This window comes from Euprymna scolopes, chromosome 6 (genome assembly GCF_053919585.1).
Source record: "Euprymna scolopes isolate OS-2025 chromosome 6, ASM5391958v1, whole genome shotgun sequence".
Classification (NCBI taxonomy): Eukaryota; Metazoa; Mollusca; class Cephalopoda; order Sepiida; family Sepiolidae; genus Euprymna; species Euprymna scolopes.
In genome coordinates, this window is record NC_136487.1 from 63279266 (window position 1) to 63295476 (window position 16211).

Genomic DNA, 16211 nt, shown 5'->3' on the forward strand with positions numbered 1-16211 from the left:
GCACTTGAACTTCTGCATCTCAGTACAGTTGGGGAAGCAGGGACCCGGAAGGGAATTTTAAAGTCTAGCTGTTCTGGGGAAGAAACTACTGGAGTAGAAGGCTCTCTTACATCTAGGGATCTCTACTGTGAAGGGGTGGGATTTAGCTGCTTGTCCGGTTTGTTGGGGGTATTTACGTCGAGGGGGCACAAGTGCTTGCAGTTCGTCAGAGCATTCACCGTTAAAGTACTTGTAGAACAGGCAGAGGGATGCTACATTTCATCAATGGGACAGAGGCTGAAGTTTAGATGACAGTTCAGGACCTATCAGATTGGCGACTCTCTTTTGAACCTTGTCTAGGAGCGAGAAACTAGTGGCAGATGCACCAGCCCAAATATGACAACAATACTCCATACATGGGCAAATGGTGGCCTTATAGAGGTATAGGATACTTTCGAGCGTTAGTATCTTTCTAGCACGGTAGAGAGAATCTACCTTCTTCGCAGCGGTCCTGACGATACTCTCAATGTAATTGTTCCAACTCATGTTTCCTGTGAGCATTAGGCCAAGGAGTTTAAAAGATATACTTTCAGATAAAGAATCATTGGCCATTGAAGGTTTCTTGTAATTATTGAAGGAAACCAGTTTAGTCTTGGCAGCATTGAATGTGACCATCCATTTATGTCCCCATTCCACTACAGATCAGAGGTCATCCTCTAGTGTTTCTGCCATTTCCTTAGATATGTGTTCATTTGTTTTCCTGTCGTGTCTGTTATAGAGCGTGGTGTCGTCAGCAAATATACCCATCTCAGAGGCAATTTTGTCGAGGAGGTCATTCATGAATATTAGGAATAACAGAGGTTCAAGGATAGACCTTGAGGCACTCCTGCATTTATATATTGTTTAGATGTACGATCGTCGAGGACAACCTGGATTTTTCTCTTATCTAAGAAGGATTTAATTATGTTATGTATTCTTCCAGTGATACCATATGATCTGATTTTCCTGAGAAGACCCTTGTGCCATACCCTGTCAAAAGCCTTAGATATATCCAGAGCTACTGCTCTACCCTCCTCCGCTTTGTCCAGTGAATGGTATATATGTTCTGAGATTACAGTTAGGATGTCTGCTGTGGAACGAGCTGGCCTAAATCCATATTCTTGGTCGGTCAGAAGTTTAGCATTTGTAAGGTGATGGACTAGAACTTGGTTAATTATGGTCTCAAATATTTTGGCGAAAAGTGGGAGGAGGTTAATGGGGTGATAATTTACTGGGTCAGTTCTTTAGCCAGAATTCTTGAAAACTAGTACTACAGAAGCAGTTTTCCAGCAGGCAGGAAAGCAAGATTCATTAAGGCATTTATTGTAAAGTTTGGAGAGAATTGGAGCTACTTCGGCAGAGCACTTTTTTAACAGCACAGCCAGGATGAGATCAGGTCCACATGCTTTTGCAGTGTCAAGATTTCTTATGATAGCATGCACCCAAGACGGGGTGATTTTCAGATCATCTAGTGTGGCGTCTGTCCGCAAAGGAAAGTCAGGGAGGGGGTTGCTGGGCAGGGTCCAGTGTGGAGTTGGAGGCAAACCGACTGGCAAGCATGTTAGCCTTCTCAGTTGCAGAGCAAACAACCTCGTGATTATTGGATAGTGGGGGGAATGTTGATTTAAAAAGTTTATTTCTTGTCTTTTAAAAAAGAATGAATATAAATAAAAAATTATGGGGATGTCAAATTAAAGATTGAACGATAAAACTTTTTCAAATACTTACTATTTAAAAGATAAGAGTTAAAATAGGACGCAAGGGTACATTCCAGCTTGGACCACCTGATAGAACTGCCATAAAAAATGTTGAAAAGAAGGGGAGAGATTAAGCCAACAAAAGAGTATGAAGATATCATCACCAATAGCTTCAACATCATATGTTCAGGATGATATTTTTTTCCATTCGTATCCTCTATTTCAACTGATGAAGATTAGAAACAGTCAGATAGTCTTCCCAAATGGCCTCATAACTTAACAAAAATTGCAAGGTATTCTCTTGAATTAGTCAGGGAGGGTATACCATCTAATCTTTGAGCCAGCCTTGCCAATGCTTTGCTCTTGGATTTGAGGGCGAATGTTTTTTCTTGTTTGTTTTTTTATACATAGGCATAACCACTTATCAAGGCCCAGAGATCACTGAAGGATAAGGGTTAAAGAGTGTACACTAGTCAATTGGACAATATAGTAATCGTTAGTAATGGAAATTCGGTAAATTTGTTAACTTAAGTGGAACGGGTCATCAAGAACTTGTTTACGTTGGACTTGAAGACAACCATATTGTAGTCAGCTGGAAAGCAGGAAAACGGAAGACAATTCCACAGGCGTGCAGTTCTAAGAAAGAAGCTTTGTTTATGGAATCTACGTTCAGGTTTAGGTATAGATAAAGAGTGGGGGGGAATTATTGATAGCGTCTTCAGCTAGACGAGTGTTTAAAGTTTGGCGAGGGGGACCATAGATTGAAACTTAGCCGTATATGAAGCAAAATGCCATGAAAATAATGATAAAGCAGAGACAAACTTGCAACATCTCTTCTATGAGAGGTTGCAGGGAAGAGAAAAGAACATCTATAAGGCTATGAAGTCTACTATGAACTCTATCAAGGCAGGAGAAGTCCTTTCTAGCAGCTCCTGCCCAGATGTGGCAACATTACTCCATCCTTGGACGTACCTGGCTCTTATAAAAAAAATATCTATATGGATAAATGCAAAAATTGATGAAGAAAAGGTTAAAATAAAAAGAAATATCTATGAAAAACAAAACGAAAATGTGGAGAATCTTCTTTGTATAATTAATGTGGAGGACAGACAAAGACACAAAACTTTACAAGGAATAAGTGGAGGAAAATATAAAAAATATAAAAATCTGAAAAAAGCCAAAGGACCTGAATGCCACTCAACAATCACAAAGGAGAGTGAATATTTAACACAGGGTTCTTCCTGACATTGGTCCAACTGATACTGTTCTTGCTGAGCAAATGGCTGATGTTTTACACAAATTTAAAAGTGTGAGCACTATTAAAGCTGTCCTTGTTGACAATACAAATGCGAATATTGGCTGTGAAGGTGAACATGTTATACTTTGAAAAAAATAAAATAAAATAAAAAAATAACAAAAGGAATCTTCACACTATTGGTTGCTCCTTACATCAAAATGAAATTCCATTCAAAACTATTTAAACATGTAGATGGAACCACAAAAATCCCCATTACATTCAGTGGTTCACTGGGTAAATTATGTGCAAATAATTGTCAATTTCCCTCAAATATCTTTTTAAACTGTTGGGAATCCTCTAAAGTTTCATTTTGAAATGGAAGATATGGATAGACTTACTTGTAACCAAAGACTTCTCTATGAATATACAGTTTGTATTTCTAGAGGTAAGGTGAACCCTAGATTTGTATCATGGAAAATTGGACCATTAAACCAGACAAGATTGTTAACTTTGGCTATTAGGCTCATGTGTCTATGGACTCATTGGGCATGCGCACAGAATCTTTCAGTTAAACTATATAGTTTGATAAATTTAATTGTTAATGTTTATGCCATTTGCTGGTTTGACATTAAAAAAAGTAACAAGTTCGACTATCAATATTTATAAAATGATTGAGAGAAAATAATTCAGAGTTTTACATTTAAAAGCATCCAATATAATGTCTTTGCATTACTCCCTGAATTTTTTATTTTCAATGGTGAAGTGTGATGAACCTGAAGAGAAGAATTTTGACCATTAGGTAAGTTAATTATTTATTCATACAAAAACTGGTTGAATTACTTGTGCCAATTTATTGAAGCATTTTAAAGATTCTATCAAATTTCAAATATATTAAGGCAGTACAGTAAATTAAACTCGAATTATTTTTTTTAATATTTTTTCAGAAGAGGAAAGTCAGCCAAGAAAAGACTGAAAAAAATTCCAGGGGTCAACTTTAAAGCTTTACACTTGACAAATTTAATTGATTTGTCAGTAAATGCAGTTTGTGAGCTGCCACTTACAGTAGACATTTCGGGTTTGTATTACTGTACACAGATTCGAAAAAGTTGTCGAAAAACAAATATATAACAAATAAATGTTATCAAAGGCAAGATAAGTTACTTTTCTACCAAACTGGATATATTTTTGGTGTTTTTATTCAATGTAACACGTTTATTCAGCTCGAAAAACATGCAGTGTTTACCGATGTATTGGAAAATTCAAAATGGCGGCCAACTCTCTCTTAAACACGGTAAGTTCGGGAAAAAGTGTTATAAATAAAAAACTAGACAAAATACTGTTAGAAATTCGCTCAATATATGTTACCGTGACATAACTTGATATATATTCGGTGTTTTTTAAATAGTATTTTGTCTAGTTTATTATTTATAACACCTTTTCTCGAACTTACCGTGTTTAAGAGAGAGTCGGCCGCCATTTTGAATTTTCCAATACATCGGTAAACACTGCATGTTTTTCGAGCTGAATAAATATGTTACATTGAATAAAAACACTAAAAATATATCCAGTTTGGTAGAAAAGAAACTTATCTTGCCTTTGATAACATTTGTTATATATTTGTTTTTTGACAACTTTTTCAAATCTATGTGTACAGTAATACAAACCCGACATTTCTAACAAACCATTACAAAATTCATTATTAACTTGTGAAAAGCTTGACTTGCCGGATTTCCCTTCACTTTCTCAACGTTGGTAAGAGAGGCTTCTCAATCAGTGTATGCCTTTGAAGCAAGGCATCAGCACATATTAGCAAAAGTTATGTGCCGACAAGACTTCAAAAGGCTCATATATGGAACAATTTGACTCCATATATTAAAAATTATTAAACAATTAATCTTTTTACCCATTTTTGTTGTATTTTATTATTATTATAACAGGAAAACCGTCAATATATTTAAACTATTACCGTTTGAATAATAGCATTTCAAAGACGATAATGGTAAGGGGGTGGGGTGAGAGGGGGGGGGTTCAATTTTTAAATTGAAGTTTTGTTATAATTTCCTTATATTACCAAAATAAAATAAGATTTCCTTGTATAAATACTGAAATTGTTTGATTTAAGCTAAATCTGGCAAAAATCGAGAATTTTTATTTACAATCTTTCCTGCCAAATGCTCAAAAAAACTGTTGAAGATTCAGGTCTAATTTCTTGTATCAGTATTTAATATGTATATACACAACTTTCGCTACATTATTCTTTTTGATATTAAAAAAAAAAAAAATCGACTTACCCTAATATATCTAGATAGCTTATCACACCCATTTGGATGGCACTATTTACATATTCTTTTATGATACTGATAGCTGAAACTAAATTCGTTTTACATAACATATTTGTTACTTAAAAAGAATTTGTTTCAGTAATCAATATCATAAAAAAAGTAAATAAATTGCCCCATCTAAATGAGATATAATTTCCTTCGAAGATTTAATAGCTCAACCACACTTCAAACTTTGTGCTTTACCAGACTGACGAGTCAGATTAAAAATATGTCCATGAATAATTTTATATATATATATATATATATTTGTTTATTGTTATATAAACATGCTCACATCCCGCTGCTACAAATAGCCACTTGTTTCAATCAAACAACAGATATCATCAGGCAGCGACTTGACTATTCAAAAGTTCAATGAATAATAGTCAAGTCGCTGCCTGATGATATCTGTTGTTTGATTGAAACAAGTGGCTATTTGTAGCAGCGGGATGTGAGCATGTTTATATAACAATAAACAAGTATTATCAGCTCTTTTTATTGAGCACTATCTAACAACCTCGTTGAATTCATTAGTCCATTACTTTTGAATATAAAAAAACCCGAGTATATATATATATATATATATATATATATATATATATACACACACACACAACCTTATACATCAAAATAACTGGAAGTGAGAAAATGGGCATAATTGTTTTCCATCTATGTTAAAAATTTTGGAAAGCCAAAAGGTTTATATTGGCATTGATTGTTGAGATTATATATAGCAGTCAACGTTAGCACAATGCAATATTCTAATATCAGCCACTGAATACTTTCTGTCTGTTTACCGTTTATGCCTGCGAATTTAGCATTTATAGATACTTAATTTATCCTCACTTCTTGTGCTAATTTCTGATAGCCTAGAGGTTGAGGTTGAATACCAGCCTACAAAGTCAAAGGTGAGTTTGTAACTGGGTTCACCCCCCCCCCTCTCCGAATAGTAGTAATTATTTCCTACATTGAAGAGAATGTAAGTTCAAAACATATCTGAAGGTTTAACAATTATTCATTAATCTTCATTAAAAATATCATCATCATCATCATACATACAATGATAATATTTTTAATAAAGATTAATAATTATTAATTGTATATTACAGAAGATCAGAACAACATTGATACCATTGGTTTCAAATCCAAACAAAGTCACAATTTTCCGGGGAGGCAAATAGAAACAGGTTGAAGATAGTTCAGTTAAGGAGACCAACTGTAGGTCTATTTTGTTTGGATTTGAAAATAATGGTACCGCTGTTCTCTTGATCTTGTATAACACATAAATATTACGTTATTTTTTAATAATCAAGCACTCTATTGGGGTTCTCTACGACTTACTTTACACACACGAATGCCTACGGGGAGAACTTGAATTCCTACTAGACACTATCCTCGTGTGTCTAAGGTCTCTCTGTACAGGGGTTTGTCAGAACAATCTGGCATGAGGATACTTTTCCATAGAAATAAACCCTGACCAAATATTCAAAATCGCATAGTATTCGCAGCCCAAATAAGATCTCACTACAGCTACTCCACAGCTTTTCCGAGGAATGGTGCACCTTCTCCAAGGGATATTACCTCAAGTAATAGCACGAAGCTGGATACTCCACCAGACTAGATAAATTCTTGTCCTGGAATCCAGTAAGACCATGAGACCAACATGAAAGATATACTACAACGTATAAAAATGGTTAATTGGGGAGAGGAAAATTGTTCTCGATTTCTTTACTAACTCAGTGTTTGATAGATAAAGAACTTTAATGGAACATTCGAATATCTATGTATCTCATACAGAGTTCAAGTGTTAGCCCCAGGTGGTGGGCCCCTTGATTTCTGAGAACTTCGACTGAAGTAAAATAAAACAAAAAAAGTGAGAAAGGTATACAGAGAGAAAGAAATGACAAATTAAGTTGTTATAATGACCTTACTTTAACCTAGTTTATCATTGCACCCATTAAGACTTTTTAATCATTGCTGTCAAGTCAAATATATCGTTTAAAATGTTTCATGCTATAAAGAGTTTGTTCAAAGGAGGATAATAAAGTTTGATTAGAACAAATATTTAGATAATGAGAAACATTTGTTAATTTGAAGCAATTTGATCAAAAATGTATTGGGGTTAAGTTATTTTGCACGGTTTTAAAGGAAATATCAAGAAAAATCTGAAACCAAAATCTTCTGCATTAGGAAAAGAATGCACTTGCAGTCAAAATTGAACGAGATCTTTTTAAAATATCGCGAGAGCACCTACTTACAAAAAAATGGATATTTTGAAATGTATCAGCAGGGGAAAATCCCATTTTAAGCATAACACACACACACACACACACACACACAATTAAAATAATAAAAACAAGTGCTGGTTCTGCTACACAGAAGTAGAAAGTGAGTGTGAGTCACCTGACATCCAGTTGTAAATTCCTGTTGAGGGACGGCTTTTATACAATGCGACACAATGGAGTATGTAAATCTCTCCTCTTGAAAATCTGTAAAAATCTAAATATCCCATATAGTAGCAAATCCTGGGAACATGTACCAGAAAGAACAGTTGGAAATAAGTCATACATCATCCACTATAACTATGAAATTCCAACAGCTACATACCTAGAAAATGGAGCTATTAAGCCTGACATAGTGATATGGGACAAGAAGAAGAATGTGGCAACCCTAGTAGAAGTAAGCGTCCTTAATGATGCTGGCCATAACAGAGCAGAGAGGAGGGAAATAACAAAATACCAAGGACTTATGTATGACATGAAAAGAAACTGGAATCTTAAGAAGGTATCAATCATACCAGTCTTTATAGGAGCAACCGGGGTAGTGAAAAAGAATTTTAAAAACTCTCTGGCGAATATACCCGGTGAACCAAGTGCAAAAGAAATACAAACAATAGCACTTAAAGGGACGGTTAGAATCTTTAAAAAAATGGGAGAATGTTTGGCATACGGTAGAATGCCCAATCCCCAGGAAAACCAAAGTGATAAGAAAATTAAAACGAAAAAATAAGAATAACAGCTTACACACAAATCTTTTTTCTTTTTTATGAGCCCATGGAGGAAATATCCAGTATTAATATACAAATATCAATTCTTCTATGAACTAAACGGCTCCATATTGCATGAATGTTTTTAGTTTAAAATAAAAATGATTGGTAAGATGAATACAATCTTGATTATTAGGATGTAGTATTTATTTATATATGCTCTGTTATGTTAATTATCGAGCTTTTACCTTGAAATGGTCGGTATATATAAAGAATAAAAAGAACACGCAAAAACATTTTCACACACACAAAAGAAATAATTTGACCCGTTGGTTTACCCATTGAATTTGGGTTAAATTATTTGAATTAAAAGTTTGTTTTATGGCATATCAACCCTTTTCAGGTTATTTAATGCCGAATCCAGTGATTTTGAAGAAAATTTTTTTAATAGAGTATATTTGTTTTTTTTAAGTCCGTTTCTATTTAACCTATAGTTGGGACCCTAACAGGTACTACCACTCTGGGTCAGAGTGGACCTGGGAGCAATGGCAGTTAAAGGATGGCTCCACACTCCCCAAAGCCCGCAAGCTGGTGCCTCACCATCGGATATTGTTTAAGGTCATATCCAGAACTTTTGGTTCTGGAGTCAGTTAAATATAAAAAAAAAATGAAACTCCAAAATAAGTGCTTTACTTATTCTCCAGATATCCCTTTCCATAGACATCTAATTAATTAAATAATATTACTACTTGTGTTGATATTTTCTTAGTTATTATGGACTAACTTAATCTTTTTCTTCGTCTTTATTACCACTGACTCAATACAATAAAGGAGGGAGAAAGGGGGTTGGAAGCAAGAGAAAGACCACATATAGAATAAGTGCGCAAGAAGAATCAATACACATAATGAGAGAGGGAAAATGATAGAAAGTCAAAGGTCATTCAAGTTATTTTAAAATTAAAGCTAATCAGAACAATTGAAGTCGAAGGTTTTTCAACAATAAAACCCAAGAAGGAGAGAATTTTCCCCCCACTATTGAAAAATGATACCTTGTGATCATACAGACACTTGTATATAAACGTTTGCCAAATTTATACAGACACTTGTATATAAACGTTTGCCAAATTTATACAGACACTTGTATATAAACGTTTGCCAAATTTATACAGACACTTGTATATAAACGTTTGCCAAATTTATACAGACACTTGTATATAAACGTTTGCCAAATTTATACAGACACTTGTATATAAACGTTTGCCAAATTTATACAGACACTTGTATATAAACGTTTGCCAAATTTATACAGACACTTGTATATAAACGTTTGCCAAATTTATACAGACACTTGTATATAAACGTTTGCCAAATTTATACAGACACTTGTATATAAACGTTTGCCAAATTTATACAGACACTTGTATATAAACGTTTGCCAAATTTATACAGACACTTGTATATAAACGTTTGCCAAATTTATACAGACACTTGTATATAAACGTTTGCCAAATTTATACAGACACTTGTATATAAACGTTTGCCAAATTTATACAGACACTTGTATATAAACGTTTGCCAAATTTATACAGACACTTGTATATAAACGTTTGCCAAATTTATACAGACACTTGTATATAAACGTTTGCCAAATTTATACAGACACTTGTATATAAACGTTTGCCAAATTTATACAGACACTTGTATATAAACGTTTGCCAAATTTATACAGACACTTGTAAATAAACGTTTGCCCAAATTTATACAGACACTTGTAAATAAACGTTTGCCCAAATTTATACAGACACTTGTAAATAAACGTTTGCCCAAATTTATACAGACACTTGTAAATAAACGTTTGCCAAATTTATACAGACACTTGTAAACAAACGTTAGCTATATTCTTATAAACTTCATATATAATAAAAAAATAAAATAAAATAAAAAAAAAAAGATTCTGCAAAGTCGTTTTGCTTGTTAAGAAATTATTCTGCCCATTGCAATAAAATCCTTATTCAAACTTCGAATAGTGCATTCTGGGAATGTTTGGAGTGTCCATCGTTGTTGCCAGAGCCAATAAAATAAAGTTTTGTAAGAAAAATGGAAGTAAAAATATGTAAATGTTTAAGGTTGACAGCCATGTAAGATACCGGGATGGTGGAGTGAGACAATCAAAGGCAGTATTTAAATTACAAATCTTTGTCTACTTTTTTTTTCTTTTTTTTTTTTTTTTTAAATATCTTTTACATATAAATAAGCAAATATGTGCTTGCTGTTAAATACAACCGGGACGGTATAAGGTGTCTGATAATTTCGAGAGAGAAAATACGCACAAGTATTGCTTTTGTTTCAACATTAGTCGTGCCCTAGTAACGTATTACAATTAGTTAAAAAAAAAAAAAAAAATGTTAAAAGAGAAGATCACGAAAAACAAAGCAGTGTATGACTAATACAATACATTGCTTGGCAGGGAAAGTTGGGCACGACTTCCCAGCTGACCTTATCACATCATAAGTGAAAAATGGGCCACCAAACCACAACAAATTACTTCAAAGGGCTCCGTGGTGGAGATTCAGTGGCTGAGATTATTGTAAAAAAAAAAGTGTGCGTGCACGTGTGTGCGTGTGTGTGTGTGTGTGTGAGTGAGTGAGGAGGGGCAGAGAATTGAATACCATTCCTAGTGCAACAAAGTCATAATGCTTATTATAATGTAGGTTTTGGATGATATTATTAAACGAAACATAATATCGGATAACACCAGTCCTTATATTTAACTATACCAGCAAATAAATATAATTTACATCATACTTGGCTTAACGTCCATTTTTACGTGTTACTGTTGGACGGCTTTTAGAAATTAACTTCAAACTAACCTATCTCTGTCCAGGTTTTTATGTGTTTATCTTTCTTTCTGTGGACCTTGGGGTTACTTTCACCATCCTCATAACTCTTGCTTCCCTTATTTTATCCATAAGTGATGTTTCTGACAAAGAGGGAAGAATTGCCATTTTCTAGCCCCGAATTTATCCATATAATGCTTAACGTTGGCTATATATATATATTTTTTTTTTTTTTACTTTGAAGTGTTATTTTATTTTTAGCTCTTTATAAAAAAAATCTTTATCATTTCCATTTTTTTTCTTTGCCAATTGACTATGCTCTCTTAACTACCCTACATCTACTGACCCTAAGCACACTCGTTCATTATTTCGTCATCGTCTGTTTAACATGTCAGTATTTGTTGCGTGTGTCAAAAGTTTTTGGCAGACATACAAACACACACATTTTGCCTTATTTATATATATATATAAGTGAAACTGTGTGTGTGCGTACATTTCCATACGCAATAACTGTCAATTTTAAGTCTACAGACTCGAAATTTGATATACAGGGTACTAAGATTTGAGAAAATCGATGTGACCGGATTTCGGCCAGAAATTTAGCGATTAAGGGGTCAAAGTTCAACGATTTGACTTTTGAGAACTCTACCAAACTCCTCCGACAATTCTGTGTCTAAACACTTAAAATTTTAGATATAAATTCCTTGGACATGGATCTAACTTAATAACTTGATTTGAGCCCAAAACAATAAATGTTAGGGGTCAAATTAAAAAAACTGACCGTTTTTTTTTTTGCTCAGCATACACCTCCAAATAGCCGGGCAACGCCGGGCCGAAATGCTAGTATATATATATATATATATATATATATATATATATACACACACACACATACACTAAATGGATGGTACGTTTTTTGGATGATAGATATTTCAACAAAAAAATGTATATAATCTTAGGGGGGGATTGAAATTTTGAATGAATAACAAGTGAATAATTTTCAAGCATTCTTATAGTTTGCACAATTTTTAAAAAAATAAATAAAAACTTGAGTCAGTCAGGAGACTATATACTCTGACAACGTAATATTTTTCATAGAGTATTTTGGTTGCTGTGAAAACGTTGATAACTCAAAAACTATTTATTTGACCAGACTGAAATTTAAAAGAGCATCAGATCTATATATCAAATTTTGAAATATCAAAAGCTGAAATACTATCAAAATTTCGACCATGATCAAACTTTTCAAGGTCATACATGATGGGGGGGGGGTCATTGGGTATTATATGGGCCAAGTTAGTGTGTATCCACAATAAACAGAACTACAGTTATTGCCGAAAGTGATTTTTCTCTTTCCCATGATCTTTCATCTATATACCACCAAAATTAAATCACTTCTCAATTAGATTATGAATAATATTTTAATCAAGTTTGGTGACGATTCGTCATGCAATGTAGAGATAGTCTATACACAAACCAAAACCATAACTTCTAATTTCCCACTGCAAGAAGATGTGACAAAGTCAGAAGGTGAGGAAACTTAAGCCCAACCTCCTAATGGAGGAGCACTTTAGCTTATTAAACATTGCCTGGGCAATCCTGTTGGCATTCTCGGATCAGGGCATATCAGGCAGCAAACTTACTCCACCAGAAAAACAAGAGGCAAGATCTGGGAGAATGAACCACCTAGAACTACACAGGACTAACAGTCATACCTTAACCAACAAAGAAAAAGCCATCTGAAAATAACCTAAAGTGATTGCTTTGAAACTCAAGGGAAAAAAGCCTTCAGCTGAAGTAATACGGTTAGCTTTTGAATAAATTGGGCTCATTTTGTAACTATACAAATTTCAACTAAATCCATTTAGGGCTTAACAGTCAACAGCACCCAAATTGTTTTTGTTTTCTTAAATAAATGGCCCAACCCAAAATTTATTTAGCAGGGTGTAATCTCTAAATTAATTGTTATTAAAGATATTTTGGCAAGGGTGGAATATGCAGACACACACGGAGAGTCAACATGCGTTTCTTTTATGAAACTTGGAATCTAAAATGGTTTTCCCACCAATTATAACTTGAAGGCTTTTCCTATTAAATATGCATCAAGAAATTTCATCACAGACATATTACATTCATTATGCTAGCCAGAAGAGAGAGAGAAAAAAGTAAACAACAAAGAAAACAAAAAAAGCAAAAAGATGAAGGGAAAAAACGGGATTTAAAAAGAAACTAACCAATAAATTTTTCATAATGCAATCTAATATGCAGAGACGTTTAGATGTCATTCTTCCTTAAATAATGTTATTATTGGTGTTGGCTTTCTACAATTGGATTAATTGCTGGAACAACCAGGCCTTCAGTTTAGTGAACTTCTCTCATGGTTTTTTGCTTGGTATCAAGTGAATTTCATAAGGATTCAATTTTTATAGAGCTTTGATAAAGAAATTGTGAATTTATGCATGTTTTTTTTTTAAGTCTGCTTTTTAAATAAGACAGATTTATTAATGTAGAAGTAAAAGCTTGAAATTTTTGTCTCATTAAAGACTTGATCATGACAACAAATTCAGTAATAGATTTGCTTCGGTTATTTTGTTTTACAGCATATCAAACATTTTCAAATTATTTAAATTTCATCATTTTCATAAAAAATTTTATGCTTCAAGTTCTTTACAACTTAAAATATTTATTCATGGTGTTTGTTTCGGTTATTTTGTAAAGAATTTTTTTGTTTTTTTAACATGATTAAGTTTTACAAAGGGGGAGGGAGTAAAACAGTAACATGTTTTTTTAGATTTTAGGTCAAAAAGCTGATATCTTTTTTTTTTTTTTTTTTTTTTTTTTGTACACAGGAATCACCACCTATCAAAGACCGGAGATCACTCGAGGATAAGGTTTAATGGGTATACATTAGTCAATGTGATTATAGCGTAGTAAACAAGTAGTGGGAATTTTGTAAATTGGATTACTTCGGGAACGGTTAATCAAGAACTTGTTTACGTTGGACTTGAAGACAATCAGATTGTAGTCAGCTGGAAAGCAGGCCAAAAGAAGAGAGTTCCACAGGCGTGTAGTTCTAAGAAAGAAAATTTGTTCATGAAATCTACATTTAGGTTTAGGCACAGATAATGTGTGGGAAGTTATTGATAGTGGTTTTGGCTAGACGAGTGTTTTTCGTGAAAATTTGTCAAGGGAGGACCATGGATTGAAGCTCAGCTGAGCACTCGCTATGAAAATAATGATAAAGCAGAGACAGGCTTGCAATGTCTCTTCTGTGGAAAAGAGGTTGCAGGGAAGAAAAAAGGGCATCCCTCACTAAGCTACAAAGTTTATTCTGAACTCTGTCAAGGCAGGATAAGCTGCTTCTAGCAGCTTCTGCCCAGATGTGGCAACAGTACTCCATCGTTAGCCATACCTGGCTTTTATATAAGTAGAAAATTGCATCAGGAGTGAGATATCTACTAGAGCAGTAGAAGGATTCCACCATTTTTCCAGCAACCTTGACAATGGATTTGATATGAGTGTTCCATCTTCAGACAAGTTGATCTGGTAGCACTGTTCAGTAATGGAGTGTAGTATATTAAACAAACAATTTTATACCAGAAACACTATTTTCAGCACAGGCTAGAGCAGGTACTAATGTGATTGCACAACTTCAGAGTGGGTGGAGGAATTCAGAAAGTTGCTACTTTACTAGTCAGCAGAACATTACTACTGTTGATTAAGAAGTTATCTCAATCCCAACACATCTTGTTGCCACATCTGAGCAGGAGCTATTCAGAACATTCTATCCTGCCTTAAAGTTCAAAACCGGCTTTAAAATCTAGTAGGTCATGTCCTTTCCTCTTCTCTGCAACCTCTTTTTCACAGAAGAGATATTGCGGGCCTGTCTCTGCTCTATCGTTATTTTCATGATAAGTGTTCAGCTGAGCTTAAATCTATGGTTCCCCCTTACCAAGCCTTCACAAAAACCCTTGTCTAGTTACAACCACTATCAATAATTTTCCTCCACTTTCTATCTATGCCTAAATCTAAACACAAATTTCATGAATAATGTTTTTTTCCTAGAACTGCCTACCTGTGAAACTGTTTGGCTAACCTGCTTTCCAGCTGACTACAACATAGTTGTCTTCAAGTCTAATGTAAACAAGTTCTTGTTGAGCCATCCACTTAAATATTCAAATTATACCCAATTTCCATCACTAACGGGTATTACACAGTTGTCCCGGTGACCATCATACACTCATTAACCCTTATCCTCAAGTGGACTTCAGGCCTTGATAAGTGGTGACTAGCTTGTTGAAAAAACAAGGGGGGGGAGTATATCAGGCATGTATATAAAGTGTGATGTATAGAAACAAAACCTGATTAATAAGGGTTGAGGGCATGTGTTGCATGAAGAGAAAAAACTAAGCCTGCTTTTAAGACTTACATTACACATTCATATCATATCATTTCTCTTCATGCAACACATGTCCTCAACTGTCACTAGCCAGGTTTCACTTCCATACATTACTCCACTGTGTACACATATTTGATAGATTCTCCCATTGGTCGAAAATGATAACACTCTGCTGGCAAAGTTCCCTGAACTTATCTAGTCTTATACTTGCATAATAACTAATGTGGACTCTCCAATAAATTTTAAATACTTTCTTTCAGAATACAATTTAGAAGCATATAAGATGGGGGGAAAAAAATGTATATCCTTTTCTTGCAAGAGTTCAAACTTTGTCATAATGCTTCCAAAACAGGCGCCATTATCAACAGAACAGGTGATTGAACAGTATATTACACGTGGACACACACAAGGCTTCTTTTTGATGGAGGATTTATTAGCTTTAGACTGTTGCCAATGTCAACAGTGCATGGGGAGAAGGGTCCGAAAGTGATTGAACGGCACAACGTTTTAATTTCTTGCTGGTCATAAGAGCCTTGAAAATTAAGATGGAGAATGGTCACACACTCTTGACAATGAACATTTGAGAGCAATTGTAGAACAAAACCCATATATATCAGAAATGTCTAAAGCACTTGATTTCAGTATTACAATAATGTCTGATAAGATGAAAAGCTTCATAAATAGGTTCACGCAAACGATTGTTTGTGAAATAGGTC

The 16211-nt window shown here is 34.2% G+C and overlaps 1 protein-coding gene across 24 annotated transcripts in view; it reads right to left on the bottom strand.

Moving 5' to 3' along the window:
* Nucleotides 1-16211, bottom strand: part of LOC145277659 (uncharacterized) — a 589250-nt gene that overhangs the window by 40724 nt on the left and 532315 nt on the right. Inside the window, exon 7 of one of the 24 annotated variants that reach the window (XM_080129304.1) lies at nucleotides 1747-1811. The exons of the other annotated variants lie outside the window; for them this stretch is intronic. The gene's annotated coding sequence lies outside the window, so the exon portion shown is untranslated. The remainder of the gene's footprint in view (nucleotides 1-1746; nucleotides 1812-16211) is intronic. 24 annotated transcript variants of the gene reach the window in all.